The sequence below is a fragment of the Parasteatoda tepidariorum genome, chromosome X2, assembly GCF_043381705.1.
Source record: "Parasteatoda tepidariorum isolate YZ-2023 chromosome X2, CAS_Ptep_4.0, whole genome shotgun sequence".
Lineage (NCBI taxonomy): Eukaryota > Metazoa > Arthropoda > Arachnida > Araneae > Theridiidae > Parasteatoda > Parasteatoda tepidariorum.
This window is the reverse complement of record NC_092215.1, coordinates 5,220,550-5,238,296: the sequence shown is the minus strand read 5'-3', so window position 1 is coordinate 5,238,296 and position 17,747 is coordinate 5,220,550. Positions and strand designations below refer to the sequence as shown.

The window sequence follows — 17,747 nt, the reverse complement described above, 5'->3', positions numbered from 1 at the left end:
AACTCAAATTTCCACGCTTTTTTAGAATGCTGTTTGATATCGTCTGCTTTAAAACTTTTCAATTGTAAGGTTCCAAGTTATTAAGAAAAATATTTACATTTAAAAATTTGCCAGCTAATAAACATTGAGCAGCTATTAATAAAAATTCCTGATTATAGCTATCCTATAGCAGCACATGTTTCATAGGCTTAGTAAAAGTTACTAAAAAAATGCATAGCTATAAATCTATTTCATATTGAAACTATCCTTTTCCAATATAACTTTCATAGGCTTAAAAAAAGTATTTAAAAAAGGATTACTATAAATACACATCTACGAGGATATTAAAGAGTGTTTCTTCAAATAAACAAATAAAAAAAAAAACTAATTTATCTTCATGTCTTTTCAAGGAATGACATATTATATACAAAATGAACATTTATTTGCTCAAGGAATTGCGAGAACGTTTCCAAGGGACGTCAAAAATAATTCATAAAGACACACAAAAAAGTTCTAATATCACTATCGAATTTTCCCCACATCTAATGACGCAACCCCTTCATGACCTTGTGACAGTTTTCTACAGCACGTCCACTAGATTTCAGACTGACATTCAACCTTATTCTAACAAAGAACTTCTTATACTAAATGCTATACGTCAAATTTCTTTATCATCAAAAGCCATCAAGACGTCTTTTAAAAATTATACTTACACCAGCTGTAGACTGGAAGACTTTTTTATAATTTAATACACTGAGGAGGAATTTTCGGGAATTATTTTCTGTTATTTGTTGACCTAATAAAAGTATTTCTGAGAATTAAATCCTCAGGAGATTAAAAAAATTCACGAAATTGTATATCTAGAAGCACAGAGCTTAGAAGAATCATCCAGACATAATCCTAGGAAAAATTATTTAGATATAACTTAGAAAAATTATTTAAATATAACTTAGAAAGCTCATTTAGATATAACTTAGAAAAATTATCTAGAAATGCATAGCATAAAAAAATGGCTTAGAATTATTATTTAGACATAGCTTAGATGTATATGTATATATGTAACTTAAAAAATTATCTAGAAATTTATAGCTTCAAAGAATTATCTAGAAATATAGAGCTTAGAAAAATTATTTAGAAATATTTAGTTAAGAAGAATTACCTAGAAATAAATAGCTTAGAAGAAAGTAAATTCAGAAATGTGAAAAGATTCAAATACTTAAATTATTATTATTCTTTTTATATTTTTATTATACAATGCACAAAATAAAAAAGTGAAAACCTGTCATATTTTTTGTCCCAATAATCAGATTTTCACGAACTAAGATCCAATCTTATCTTGATGATTAAAAAGGGTGACCTTAAACAAGCTGATAAATTGGTGCAGACGATATTTTAACACGAAAACGAACTATCTTAGAATAAACAGACTTTTTTTCATAACAGACAGAGAATAAACAGACAGAAGAGCGGGAGGTTTGGGCTTCTGTTAATTTTACTTTTTGTGTATTTTGCTCTAACTCGGGAACTTTTAAGCGAATTGAAAAAATTTTGCACACAATTATAAATTTCGTTCATCCAAAGTTAATGCTTTATAAAAAATAATACTTATTACTTATTTTTTAGTACTTATACTTAATAACAGTCGAAAATTTTTTTGAATTGTAATGAACTCAATTTTCTACGCAATTTTAAACGAAATTGAGAAATGACAGTTTGGAAATAGGTCTTTTTTTTAAATTTATTTTCTCAAGAACTATTAGATCGATATGATATCGTCTGCATTTCAAATCTGTCCGTTGAATCATAAGGATTGGCACTTCGTTCGTAAAAACTCGACCATTGCAGTCAAAGTTATTAAAGATGTTAACTTTTTAATTTTTGCACACTGTTCGCTTTTTAATTTTTGCATATTTTGCATAATAACAATCCAAACTTAGAAAAAGAAAAAATATTTTTGGCAGACAATTTTGCCAATAGCACACTCTAAAATAATACTTTTGATATTTTTAATTAACTTTTTTAAATTTTTTTTAATTCGGTTGCAATTAAGCCCTATTGGGCAATAGCAATTCGTAAAGGATACAGTAAACATTTCAAAACTGGTACTTAGATTTAGTTATTCTTTTGTACTGCAACATTGTTTAGCTATTGAATATGAATGTTTAGATAATTCCAAACCTGTTCACTGAATGCGTCTATAGTTGATATCTCTCAATATTAAAATTAATAAAAAAATATTTTTTCTTCTGAAAGTAATCTATTTAGCTTAAATCCGCTTTCACAATTTGCTAACTTACAAGCTATTTTTATACAATAGCAAGCAATAATAACACAAATAGTTTCTTAATATGCCTCATTTCTTTTTTAACAAAAATGTAAAATTAAAATATAGGAAATTCTCCATCTATAGAATCGTTTGCTCAATAAAATTTTCTTATTTCAAAACATTATTTTTCAATAAGATAACGCATTGAAATTTGAATTGATTTCAATACGTTAACATTCGGCAGTCAAATTTTTTTCGGCGTGACGAAAAAAATTCTTATTTAATATTCTATTTTATCAATCGAAATAATCTTCATAATCAACATAATTTTACTGATTTCTAGTGTAATCTGGTATACGTGTTGTCAATAGCTCAAAGAATTTACAACAAAATTGTTTTGTTTCGTAGCTCAATTCTTTTATCAGCTTGGAAGCAAACGATTTTTTTTCCGTAAGTTAATCCGTAAAGTGTATGAAAGATTTTCCGATAGCGAGATAATTTATTTTCCGTTATGTTGTTCATTTAAGCACAAACGTCCATGAGAATACACACAGCTGTTTTCACATAAAAAATAGAACATCTTAAGAAAAGAAGAAAGAAAAAATGATAATCTGACCCGCATGCTGCCATAACTGAAAAGATAATTTATCAATAAAAATCGTTTTATTAAAATAGGAAAGATGAAAATACAGTAAAAAGTGGTCACGTAACGATTTCGTCTCCAACAATTTTACGATCAAATACTATTTTTTTCCCGACTTTATCAGCATAAGGTCAGCATTTTATGCTCCATATTTTGGATTGAATGTTACGAACTTATTTTGAAAAATTCTCAAGAGAAACATTGAACTCATTTTACTTCGCATTATTATGTGTTTTAAATTATGGTTTAGGCATGTCATGAAAATAAAGAATAATATTATTTGGCAGTAAAACAAATCCGCCCTCTCATTTTAAATTTCCTTATATCTCGATGAATACTGCTGAAAACATTTATAAGCAGGAAAAATATTTTAAATTTTTTATTCTACAAAACTTTGCCAAAAGATTTTTTTTTCTAAAAAAAAAATATTTTAAAGCTTAAATTATACTCTTTTCTTAAAAAGAATAAAGTTAAGTTTGAGAGTCGATTTTTCAATGTTTAACACTAAACATACCATGACTGATTGATCAAATGACCGTTTAAGAACCTTGGCATCGAAAATGCTCTTATCATCTTATCGTTTTATCACATTTGACTTCATGAGTTTTCTAACAATTATATACAGTTAAAAATCTATTATTATTTTTTTTATATTTTGTTTGTTTCGAATAGTACTTGTATACATATTTCCACCACAACCGGTCATTTGACCGGGAGAACAATTTATCGCTTTATAAGGTTATCGGATCAGAAATTGCAATGTTATGCGTGTTCAACGTATTGTATTCGATTAGTTGCACATTTCTGCAAAGACTGTTGCGTAGTTAATTCAATCAGAATAACTGTGAATTCAAATTCCAAGAAAGTACCTAAAATTTTAGATTAGTATTTTTGAGTAAGAAAAAGAGACAAAAACTTAATGTTTTGGCAAGTAGCTTACATTTTATTTTGATAGCTTTACTTCATTTCTAACTAACTGTTAGCTTTTACCCAGAAAAATGTCAAAACAATCAAGACAGCACATATTCTTAGAAGAAATAATATTAATTATAAGAATAATTATAAGAATCATAGAAATAACAATAATTAGAAGAAATATGTTCGCGGAAAATGTACAATGGAAGCGCCCTGCATATGTGAAAAATGTTTTGAGCAATGAATTAAAAATTCTTATTATTTGTGTTTGTAATACATAAAAATAGGCAATATACAATTTTATTTAATTACAATAAAGTTTTAGTTTATTTTCTTCCTAACATCCATATTTCAATTCATATTCAATATTCCTAACATTCATACATCATATTCCAATTGACCGGCTATGGTAAAAATAGGTATAGATTAAGTGTTGGTATGTTTAGAGTTTAAAAAGAATTAAGCTAAGTTTGAGCGTCGATTTCTCAATGTTTAAGACACTGAGCTGTCATTGTGAAGAACTGAAGTTCGATTCCCAAAGACTGTTTAAAGCCCACCCAGCTACAGTTCTGAGAGTTCCATCATGTCTGGGAAGAAACGGCGGCTTGTTTGCAATCCTGGCCTAATTGCTGCAAATTATGCTATTGGTCATGAAAGTGTAGAGCCTTGACCCTCCTGGTCCAAAAAGAACTGAAGTGACAAGGTTCCACTTTTATTTTTAAGCTAAGTTTACATTAAAGAAAAAAACTTCACAATTTTCAATGTCATATACACTGGTTATCATAAATTAAGGAAAATTCACAAAANTTTTCCTTAATTTATGATAACCAGTGTATTATATGGGATATAACTACGCACTAATCATATTTTTTTTAAATTTGCATAATGTCATTACCACTTTGTGAAAATGTTTCATGTCGTTTATCTGCATAGCTTTAACGAATAAGGTCCGGGTATTACAATATACTATTATAAAAAATACAAATTTAGATTATTCTTTCAATGTTATGAAATATTAAAATTAGTCACTTTTTCAAAATTAATGGTATTGGAACTTTTGGGCACTATGGCACGACTAAATCCATACTTTATTTATGCATCCTATGGCATCTAGGCATCTTACCAATTTTTTTTTAGCTGCGTTCTTAAATGTTACAATAACATTTCCAGAAAAAAGGCAACCGTATTTTTTTTAAATTTATTTTCTTTATATTTATTAATTTACTTTTTATTATTTTTTTTAAACAAAATACACCAATAAAAAATGGAAAAGGGTATGAATGACAGTTAGTTAGCCGTATTTAATATTAATTAAAGGAGAAAAAAAGTTTTAATGATCAAAAGTGTCAGATATGGCGACAGTTTTATTTTTCTAGACTTGACAAAAATTAGTTATAGCCAGTATAAGATTCCCTAGTTACTATGACAACTCCTTGGAAATATATTACTCTCTCTCCCAGAAGAGTAATTTAGATGCCATAAATAGTCTCCTTTTACGCGTTGATGAGGAGTTATTTTCAATTACTGTAACTAAAATTATCTTTTTTTTTTAACTACTTTAAAAAATCAATCATAATTATGAATATATATTTTATTTAATGTACGCTCGTATAACATTTCAAAGACGATGGTTTAACTATCACTAATTTGTACAGCCATCAATGAAAAAAAAAAAGGTATTAATAAGTACGAATTAAGTGATAAAGCACAAATGAACCTCACTCCAAATAAATATCTTTGCGATAGACTGTTCAGACGATACGAATTCGAAATTAAAACGTATTTATAATTATATTCAAGCATGGTATATTTTTTTAAAAAAAAGATCAGATAATTAGAAAAAAGGAAATAATAATTTTTTATTGGAAATAAAATTAACAATCAACTACAGTCCCTCGCCAATTACTAGACCCACTCTGAGATTCTATGTAAAATCTTTATTATCAGATAATACATTACAGTATTATTATTTTACCGGGTGCATTTGTTTAAGTTCGTAAATCAACTGTTTAAATTATACGATATATTATATAAATTCGACGATATATTATATAAATTCGACGATAGGATAAATTCGACGATATATTAGACAAATATAGAATATTTATTATATCAGGTATTATATTAGTATATTATAATAATTAGACCAAATTAGTAGACGCACTGTAGTGTTTTAATAATTACATGTTTTGCACGAGTTTATATGCAATACTTCTATAATTAAACACATATGTAATGGATTTTTTTAGGAGATTTTTTATATACTTCCTATTAGCATAAATACATAATTTTTTTAACGTATTGCATTACAATGTTAACTAATTAATAAACAAACATAAACAAGTACAAACCGGTTTCAGTCACGTAAAAACAATAAAGCTGTATAGTATCACCTGATAATTAAGATTTTACATAGAATCTTATAGTGTGTCGAATAATATGATCAATATATAATACAAACAATAAAATAAAATTTTTTGTTGGTAAAACATAACAAATTACTTATTTAGAATTAAAAAACTTAGTAGAAAACAATATTAAGTGACATTTTAGAAAAACGCTAATATTTGTGTTTCAAAACATTTTGGCATTTATTGAAAATTTAGTTTCGTGAAAATATAGGTTTCGTTTAAATAGTCACTTTTATATAATATTTATTGCTTTACGTCGTGGTTTGAAACGAAACGCGTTAGATCCAAATAGGAATTAGAGTTTTTTGTTAAGATGCTCTAAAATGTAACTTATATTTAGAAAACATTTCTTAGCGTGATTGGCACTTAATGTAAATTTAATTAAGCGCAAAATTCAATTAACGATAAATATCTCAATTCCTCATTGAGAATTTTAAATATTTAAGAAAGAGCATTGCTACCCAAGATGAAAAAGTCTTAAACGCTTATAAAAACATGTATATTTATTTTTACATAATTTCAGACGTTTTAATTATATATAAATTAAGTAATGAAAGAAATTCTGTGAAATTAAACTATGTGGGCGGAATAAATATAAAGGAATGGCGAAAGATTTTACTTATCTTCATTCGATAAAACTAATTTTTTACACGAAGAAAAAAATTCTGGTCCAATTACTGTACTGTATGCTAATAACTTTTCTGGTAAAAATAAATAAATAACAACAACATAATTCTGGCTCATAAAACTAAAATATACGGTATTCAAACAATTCATTTGGTAATTTTTCTATTCATTTAATAACAGTTTACTAAAAATTCTAATATTCAAAATTATAGTTCTTATTACCACACATTTAGTAAAGATTACAAAACTGAAAAATTTATTTAGCCGAATAAATAGTTTTTATGCCATGTTCTAAAGAATCGTGATTAAATTACCCAATTTTAACACATTTACTAAATTTCATTATATATTATAAAACCATATTTTATTGTTAATTTTACCAAAATCATTACCAAAGTGCTTCAGTAAAAACTGCCGAACTTTTTTGTGTTCCCATAGAACCTAAAAACGTGGAAAATTTTACCATTTTCTGGTAATTTCGATCATTCTTTTTTTTTTCCGTAACGTAATATATCATGATTAATAAGGGAGAATTAAAAAACAAAGTTTAATAACAAAACAATGATATATTGAACAAAAAATGACTTAAAACTCAGAGTTTATCATTTAATTATAATCGATAAGTACCCAGCAAAATTAAGTTGACTTAGCCTAAGAATATGCAATAATAAAACGAAAATTCAATAACTAATAAGAATGAATTGAAACTTATGTCCCTCTAATACAAAATGAACAGAGGGCGTTTCCACGCCAATTGGAGCAAATTTCTGTCATAAGATGTAATATATCATGGATAATAAGTGAGAATTAAAAAGCAAAGTTTAATAATAAAACAATGTTATATTGAACAAAAAAATTACTTAAAACTCAGAGTTTATCATTTAATTATAATCGATAAGTACCCAGCAAAATTAAGTTTACTTAGCTTAAGAATATGCAATAATAAAACGAAAATTCAATAATTAATAAGAATGAATTGAAACTTATGTCCCTCTAATACAAAATGAACAGAGGGCGTTTCCACGCCAATTGGCGCAAATTTGTGTAATAAAAAAATGCCAATCCTTGACAGCATTTTTATAAAGAAGTTGTTGGACAGAGTTATCAGTTTGATACACATTCAGTATGAAAGGGAGGGGGGGGGGAGGTAAGTCACGTTTGCAACTATGTGTGAATGAACTGCTGCTTCGTGTCACGTTTTCAGTAGCAAACAAGAAGCGTAACACGAACAGACTATCTCCGTCATTTCAAAGTATGAATTCAAAGTATGTCGTGAAGCCGAACGCTCATAAAATGTGTTCTCCAGAAAATGAAGCCTTATTCTCGTGAAGGGAAAATTATTGTTTACATCTGATATATCTAAAATCTTGCGAAACTTGCAGCGTGATATTTCGGGGAAAATACTGTCATCATTTAGTAAAAAGTAAAGCTTTAAATAAAAATGAATAGCAACCAGATAAAACGCTTTCGGATGTTCGGATATAATGTTAAAGTAAAAAGTTTTTAATACAATTTAATAGGTAATGCATTAGTTTTAGATAACAGCAGAAATCCACTTATAAATTTTTTCAAACTAAATTAAAAAGCGTCAAAATAGATAAGAGTAACTAAAACGAATTTACACTTGGTCAAATTATTAAACGCACTATAAGATTCTATGTAAAATCTTAATTATCAGTTGATACTATACAGCTTTATTGTTTTCATGTGACTGAAACCGGTTTGCACTAGTTTACGTGCGTGTATCAATGGGTTAAATTAGACGATATATTATATAAATGTAGAACAATTATTATATCAGGTATTATATTAGTATATTATAATAATTAGACCAAATTATTCCGTGCACAGTAGTTTTTTAATAATGACATGTTTTTGCATGAGTTTATAAGCAATACTTTTATATTTAAACATAAACGTAATGGGTTTTTATTCAAGAGATTTTTTTATATACTTCCTATTTGTATTTATTTTAAACGTTTGCATTGCAATGTTAACCCATTAATAGACGAACGTAAACAAGTGCAAACCGGTTTTAGTCGTGTAAAAACAATAAAGCTGTACAGTATTACATGATAATTAAGATTTTTCATAGAATCTTTAGTAAGTCTAATAATTTGGCCACGGACTGTATATAGGTTAAAATTGGATTCTGTTACGAAATCTTTTTAGGTGTCAAAATACACCTTATGATAAAAATTAATATAGGTTAAAATTGAACACTGTTATGAAATCCTATTAGATGTCAAAATACACCTTATGATAGAAATAGGTATAAGTTAAAATTGTACACTGTTATGAAATCCTTTTAGATGTCGAAATACACCTTATGATAGAAATAGGTATAAGTTAAAATTGTACACTGTTATGAAATCCTTTTAGATGTCGAAATACACCTTATGATAGAAATAGGTATAAGTTAAAATTGTACACTGTTATGAAATCCTTTTAGATGTCAAAATACACCTTATGATAGAAATAGGTATAAGTTAAAATTGTACACTGTTATGAAATCCATTAAGGCTTCAAAATACATCTTATGGTAAAAATAGAGATAGATTAAAATTGGACTAGGTTATAAAATCTTTTAAATAGTCAAAAGACACCTTATGGTAATAATAGGTAAAAGCTGAAATTGGACACTGTTATGAAATCCTTTAACGTGTCAAAATAACGTGTCGTTATAAAATCTTTTAACTAGTCAAAAGACACCTTATGGTAATAATAGGTAAAAGCTGAAATTGGACACTGTTATGAAATCCTTTAACGTGTCAAAATGCACCTTACGGTAAAAATTGGTATTTGTTAAAATTAGATACTGTTACGAAGAAGAAGAAAAAAACATCGTAGAAGAGGCATCGTAGAGGAAATATGAATACCATATGTACATTTTTATAACCAGTACAAGATAAAGAAAAATTAAAACTTCGAATTAATTTAGCACTACAACGGAAAGTCAAACAATTAGTTGTGAGGAAATAATTTAACTCGAATAATAATTTAAAAGTAAAATTTGAAAAGAATTTTTCGACGCCTCTTGGTAGTGTAAAGTATTTTCACACACACACACAAAAAAAAGAAAAAGAAAAAAAAAAACAGAAATTGTGGCAGAAATAAATTAAGACAAAAGAATTTATCAGGCTTACAAGTGAAATACTTCTGCAAAAGCAGCGACAAAAAAAGTGTTCTAAATAGGATTTTTCTTTTCAAGTAAAACTGTTATCCAAACGAAAAGTTAAAAAAAAAGAAGAGATAATCAGTTATGTTCCGTTAAGCTTCAAGCTTCACTACAATCATTAAATTTTGAGGGCACAACAAAAGAAACAAAAAGTTTTCTGCTTCAGCTGTTATGACTCAAGTGACATCATTTTGACAAATAGATGGGAAACGACAAGAAAAAAAAAGAAGCTATTTCAATTGACTCAAATCATAGAAGTGGCTCAAATGGAGTTATATTAATCACACTAGAACGAAACTGACAGCTATAGAACAATGAAACATTTCCATATACAGCAGACAAATTATTCAAAAGGTGATTAATTGTCTTCAAAACATGTAGAAGAAAGTGTTGTATGTTGGAACAATTTTTTTTATTTCTTATGCCGAAAGGTATTAATCCCAAAAACTTAGAAATGTGAGGAAAAAACATTATACGTTTGTTTATTAAAATAATTTTTTGTGAAAGAAATCTGTCAAAGTTTTTGAAGAATAAAAATTATATTTAATGTAAATATATATTGAGAAAATATTGTTTTAAAATACAGCTCAGCTGAGAAGTAGCCCATTAAAATAAATATACTAAATAGTATAATTGATCCTATTAAATACCAAAAAATTTCGATAATCTTATTTAAATACTGAATAACACAAACTAATAATATATATCTTAAAAAATACTTAGTTATCTAAATCATTACTAAAAAATTACCAATAAACTGTTAAAACCAAATCTAAGCAAAGTTTTTGAAGAATAAAAATTACATTTAATGTAAATATATATTGAAAAAATATTGTTTTAAAATACAGCTCAGCTGAGAAGTAGCCCATTAAAATAAATATACTAAATAGTATAATTGATCCTATTAAATACCAAAAAATTTCGATAATCTTATTTAAATACTGAATAACACAAACTAATGATATATATCTTAAAAAATACTTAGTTATCTAAATCATTACTAAAAAATTACCAATAAACTGTCAAAACCAAATCTAAACAAAGTTATCTAAGAATAAAAATGAAATTTAATATGTATAAGAAAATATTGTTTTTATAAGCCAACTCATCAGGGAAGTAGCCCACTAAAATAAATACACTAAAATAAAAAATTTCGATGATCGCAAATAAATACCAGATTGCACAAATTAATAATATATTATTTTAAAAAAATATTACGTTCATTACCAAAATAGTCGAAATCAGTACCAAAATATTACCATTAAACAGTTAAAATCAAATCTATAAACTAAGTCATTGAATAAAAATTAAATTTTTGATTGCATTGTTAGCATTGTTAGAAAAATTAGCATTGTTTGAAAAATGCAGTTTTAAATGCAAAATATATTCATAAAAATTCAAATATAATTAAATAGTGTAAGATATCATAATCATTTAAATCATTTCAAATAAATAATTTATTTCATCTAAATAAAAATAATCTAAATTATCTAAAATAAGTATTACTAAGTAAATCATAAATAAAATAAATGCATGACTGCCTTAATACTAAGTTCCTCAAACAAATTTTAAATTATCCAAAGAAGTATTAAATTACTCATATAAACTTTAAACTACATAAATAAGTAATAAATTATTTAAATAAATATTGAATAACCACAAAAAAAACATAATAACTGATATAATTAAATGTTAGTTACTTTGTAGTAATCATGCTTAGTTACTTTGTATAAAGTGGCTAGTGGTGTGGTTATTTAATATTAATTTGAGTAATTTATTACTTATTTATATCGCTTAAAGCTTATATGAGTAATTTAATACGTATTTGGGTAATTTGAAGTTTCTTTAAGGAACTTAATATTAAGACACTTATTTATTTTAGTTTTTTATGATTTTCTTAAGATAATTATACCACCAAAAAAACAATAATTAAATATAAATAAATGTTAGTTACTTTGTTGTAATTATGCCTAGTTACTTTGAGTAAAGCGGTTTGGGTTTTTTTTTAAATAATAATAAATAAAAAAAATTCCAATTACGAAACAAAAAAAATAGATAAGTACATTTAAGTTCCATTGTAATTCAACGCTTTTGCTTTTATTTAGAAACAAAAAAGCTTCAATCCAGAATTAATTTCTAGAATAAATTTTAATTCACGTCGAGGTAAAAGAAATAAATAAAAAGGTCAAGGCTAAGAGTTCAACATTAACCTTGACCAACAAGCTCCGACAGACTTTGTTCTATCTCTTTTATCGGTCAACTTATAAGTGGAAAAGACAAGAGCGTGAATCAGAGATAATGAGTAGCACGATAGAAATGAAGAGTAGCTTAATTATTAAAAAGAGAGTTACATTACTCTCTATTACCAAAAGAGAGAAACCCAATTTATTGAAGAACCCTGCTCATTAAGAACAGCTCTATTCATGACATTTAATGACTTTGACACCATTTAAACTACCTACGAAGTGAATGACAACGCCATGGCATAATGACATTAGAGAATGAACTCAAATCGACAGCGATGAACTTAAGCGGAGGCTCGCCAAAAAGTATATGGCAAATTACAATAATATTGCATATTAAGTAGGTGTTAATAAACAACAAAAATATAGATAAATAACATTATTTATTTTAGAATTATTTTTTTTCCTTTTGAAGGCATAAAAAGCTTTTTAAAAGGAAAAAGTGTTGGCGGTAAGGAAAGAGATTTTTTTTTAAACGTTCTTATTATTTATTTATGTAATTGTTTACTTTTTTCACGTTCAACGCCTTAATTTTGAGAAAACGTTACGCAATTTTAAAGAAATAAATGAAGAAAAAAATAAATTAATTAAAAAAAACCAACTACATCAAAACTTAATAAGGGAAATTTCAAAACTGACTCACTCTAAAAAATTTTTTCCCGAGAACTATTCGGCCGATTTTGTAGATTTTGTTTTGTAATTTTGAACCCAACCCAGAAGGCAAAGAAACTCGTAGATCAAATATTGGTAGAAACTAGTCTTCGTGGAGGACTTTTGGGAGGGAACCAACCCGCATTACGATACGTGAAGAAAACCACGAAAGCATCTAACTGTTAGCCCGAAATTAAGGGGACTCTAACACCTGACCCGTCTACCACTCAGGATATTTCACATCCAACACTGTAGTATTGACGTTCTCAGCGCCGTGTGCAGAATTCATATCCAACAGCCATCGTTGAAATTCGAACCTGGCCCACCTTTGTTGAAATAAAGATGCTCTTTGAACCATTAAGATTGAGCACGTGAAAATTTGATCATTAAATGAAATGTTATTTAGAGTTAATTTTTTTGTTATTATTTTTTGTACTTTTGTACACTGTACTTAGAAATGCTATGAGGAACTTTGTATACCGGGAATTTCATATTACAAACATGAATTTACTTTACAGGTTAATTGGGTACAAATTTGCACATATTTTCCCAGAGTAAAGCGTCTTTGTAAAGAAAAAAATTTTTTTTTTAGAATGAAGGCAACGAGGTTGATACTCCGAGCTAAGTTTAAATTGGAAAAGAACTTAGGAAAATTAACGGTTTCTCAAAAAATAAACCATCTTTTAGTATAACCGCATCTCAAATAGAGAGAGAAAACAAATTATTTTTAACAAATTTACTTTTATTCTGAAACCGTTGTTGAGCCTGTAAGAATGTGTTTTTTAGGATTTACAGTATCTAAATTTACTGAAATTAAATGTTTCTTCTCCTAATGAATAAGACCAGTAAAAATAATCAATTAACCTCTATAAACATTACAAAAATTGATCTAAAAAATAAATAACACAAGAATCCTTATCTGTGTTTTATTCGTTCGAATTAGTTTTCAAGAAACTATTACAAATATTACAGTTAAAAATAACTCCCCAAACTTAATGACATAAAACCTTACATAATGTTGACAAATCCAAAATATATAAAATTTTGTTATTGATTAAAAAAAAATACAGTTTTATTAAAATATTTTGATCAAATTTAATACTTATTAATTAATTACTAATAAAATCCAAGGATTACCAAATGAAAACTATAAATATTTGGTTCATAAAACCCAAGTTGAAACTTGAAGATTTTGATAACAAACTGAAAAATAATTTATTTACTAATTAAAACTTGTGAAAACTATTAAAAATACTTGATTATTAAACTGCAATAATAGAAAAAATTAAAAAATTTAAATTTTAAATAATTTTGAGATTTTTCCTCATTAACTAAAATAAATGAAAATGAAAATTCTTTTTAATGATAACTTACAATGGAAATAAAAAAAAATAATGTATTCATTCATCAAAACTTTTGAAAACATTAAAAATAGTTGTGATTATTAAATTGAAATAATAGAATAAATAAAAAAAGTTAAAATTTCACCTAATTTAGAGAATTTTCATCATTAACTAAAATAAAGGAAAATCAAAATTCTCCTATTTTAGTACAAATGAATAGGATTATTAAAAAAAATTTTTCACTTTATTTAAAAAATAAAAAATATTTTGAGAATAATTAAAAACTAATTATGCATTACTAAAATTGCATTAATAGAATAAAAATAATTATCTGGAAAAATTTTAGCTTAATTAACGTAACATTCACTTTTTAGCTTAATTAAATTAACTCCTTTCAGTTTTCTTGTTCAAAAGAGTTAATAAGACTAGTAAAAATATTCACTTAATATCTAAAAACATTACTAAGTCTTATCTGAAGAATAAATGAGACAAGAATCCTTATCCGCATTTTCTTCGTTAGAATCCGTTTTCAAGAAACTAAAACAAACATTACGGTTAAAGATAAGTCCACAAACTTAATGACGTAAAAACCCTACATAATGTTGGCAAATCCAAAACTTTTACAAATTTGTTATTAAAAATAAAAAACCAGTTTTATTTAAATATTTTGATCAAATTTAATATTTATTATCACACTATTAAAAGCCAAGGATAATTAATTGAGAACGATAAATATTTGGCTTATAAAATAAAGTTAAAAGTGAAATTTCTCTAAATTTTGATAACGAGTAATAAGATATAGAAAAATAATTTATTCAATTATCAAAACATTCGAAAACTATTAAAAATAATTACGATTATTAAAATGCAATTTTGGAATAAATTTAAATAAAAATGAAATTCTACTTAATTTAGAGTATATTCACCTTTAACCAAAATAAATTAAAATGAAATTTTTTTACATTTTAATAACGTGCAATGTAAATAAACAAAATTGTACGCATTTACTAAAACTTTTGAAAACATTTTGAAAACTATTAAAAATAATTACGATTATTAAATTGCTTTATTATAATAAATAGAAGGAGAAAAATTAAATTTTCAACATTAACCAAAATAGATTAAAGTAAACGTGACTACGATGAATAGAAAACAATTTGGTTACTTCACCTTTGAAAATTATTAAAAACTAATCATTATTATTAAATCGCATTAATAGAATTAAAAAAAAATTACCTGACAAAATGCTAGCTTATTAGCTTATCCAAATATAATAACTAACTCTTTTCAGTTCTTTTGCTTGAATAAAACGAGAATAAAAAGTATCACTGAACCACAATAAATATTCTAAAGAATAAATAAGACAAGTACGTTTACTTCGTTGGGAATCCGTTTTGAGGAAAACTATAACAAATATTACGGTTTAAGATAAAGATAACTCTACAAACCTACATTGACTCAGGCATGATTTCGATAAAGCCCGCTCGATAATCAATTACGCATCCTAAAAACGTCTAATCATAAGTCATCACCGGACCATAATAATCTTGAATGAGCCTTAGTGATGATTGATTGGACAAACAGAGATACAATCAAGTCGCCAACCATTAAAGGCTGGGCTATAACTTTAATCATTGCACACGACAACAATCGAAAAGTCGAGATTAAAAAAAAAAGTATATAACTTCAGGATATAGCACAATTCTCAAGATTCTTCTTGCCTTGGCCTGGTAGTCACCATCGACGCCTGCTCAGATGGATTTCCCTCCGGGCTTGAACTTTGACCTTTTGAATCACCCACAAAACCAGACAAGCACAGAAAGCAAGAGGCCTACATGAAAGTATTAATCCTGTTCGCCCTTGAACTTCTTTATTTTATTTTTTTTTAATTTTTGTTTTTATTTTTTCTGTATTATTCAAAAGAACACGTGAGCATAATTTAGGTAATTCTAGGTAAGCAATTAAGGGACAGAGGTGTTAAATTCTTAGGTCAAAGTATTATGATAAAAGATATGACGTAAATAGAAATGAAAGAGCAATTCTTTCGTCTATGCAAATCGTTTAAATTAGGGAAGCACAACCTGCAGTTAAATGCGGCCCTCCGGCTTTTTATTAAAAAATATCTCGAAAATTGCTAAAGAAAATTTCATAACTCATTATAAAACTTTTTAATAAACTGACAAACCCTTAAAACCAGCGTTTCCCAAATGGTGTTCTGTGGTACCCTAGGGTTACACCACAGGGTTCCTAGAGTTAGGATTTTTTTTAACCAATTATAATTTTCGAAACCTGTAATTAAATTTATATCCGATCTATTATTGATTATATCTATTATTATATCTATTATATCTATATTATATCTATTATTGATTTAATATTTACGTTATTTTTATGATGTTATTTAATTTAAAAGATTGCGAGGAAAGAAATTTCAAAATAATGATTTTCTAATAACGATAAATAAATTAAGAAAAAATATGCATTTATGAAAAATTCCATTAGTATTTTGCGTCGAATAAACATAACCAAATTAAGATATGAAGAAGTATGTTTTCTGATAATCATTCTCGATGTTTATTTTCTTCCGTTTTTATTTTAATGGAAAACACATTTCAACTTATTCATTTTCAATTTATAAATATATAAAATGCTCTAAATATCGGGAAACTGCCCGTATTACAACTTTTCTTCTGTCATGAAGAACACCATAGCAGTGGCGCAGTTTTAATATCGTGAAGACCAGTACAAGCACCACTAGCTATGGTCAGTAAGTTGATCAGCCTGTGGGACTGCGCGTTATCGGTCCTCGTTAAACTGTTCTATCGTAAAGTGCTAAACTTCGCATGCAGGTCGTCGGGTAACCAAAGCAGGGGAGCCATCCCCTCTGCAGAGGATCAAAATTGCGATTGCATGTCTTCGGATCATCCTCAGGGATGTTTCCCAGACAGTCTCCAATTGCCCAATATGCAGCTCTAGTGTGACGTAAATAAAATACCTACTAGCCTACATATATACACCAAAGAGCCATTACATTATGACCACGCTCCATCTGTAACAATGGGCTCGCCCAGGTTTTCATGGTTTCTCGCCCAGGAACAATGCTTTGATGGGACACATTAGGACCCATAATCCTCATAGAACAATCCCTGACGTCTGTAAGCTACTTCACCCATAGTTCACCCATTCATGGCAACAGTTTTTCCTGCGGGGGATGGTGTTTACCAACAGGATAATGCACCCTGTCATAAGGGTCGAATCGTCATGGCTTGGTTCGAGGAACATTCCAGTGACTTTCAAGTCATGTCTTGGCCCCCAAATTCACCTGACCTTAATCCAATAGAGCATCTGTGGTGCTACTTGGAAAACCAAATTCATGCTGCCACGCTACCCCCTCGCAATGTGAGGGAATTGCAGGACCAGTTGGTGAGCGCTTGGTACCAGATACCTCAGACTACCTATCAGCACCTTGTGGAATCAATGCCACGGCGGGT

The 17,747-nt window shown here is 27.4% G+C and overlaps 1 protein-coding gene across 16 annotated transcripts in view; it reads right to left on the bottom strand.

Moving 5' to 3' along the window:
- LOC107453494 (F-actin-monooxygenase MICAL3) overlaps positions 1-17,747 on the bottom strand; it is a 113,051-nt gene that overhangs the window by 78,313 nt on the left and 16,991 nt on the right. The window contains exon 1 of one of the 16 annotated variants that reach the window (XM_071188438.1): positions 15,493-15,706. The exons of 14 other annotated variants lie outside the window; for them this stretch is intronic. The gene's annotated coding sequence lies outside the window, so the exon portion shown is untranslated. Of the gene's footprint in view, positions 1-15,492; positions 15,707-17,747 lie in introns of those variants that run through there. One more of the 16 variants, XM_071188436.1, reaches the window with a different exon arrangement.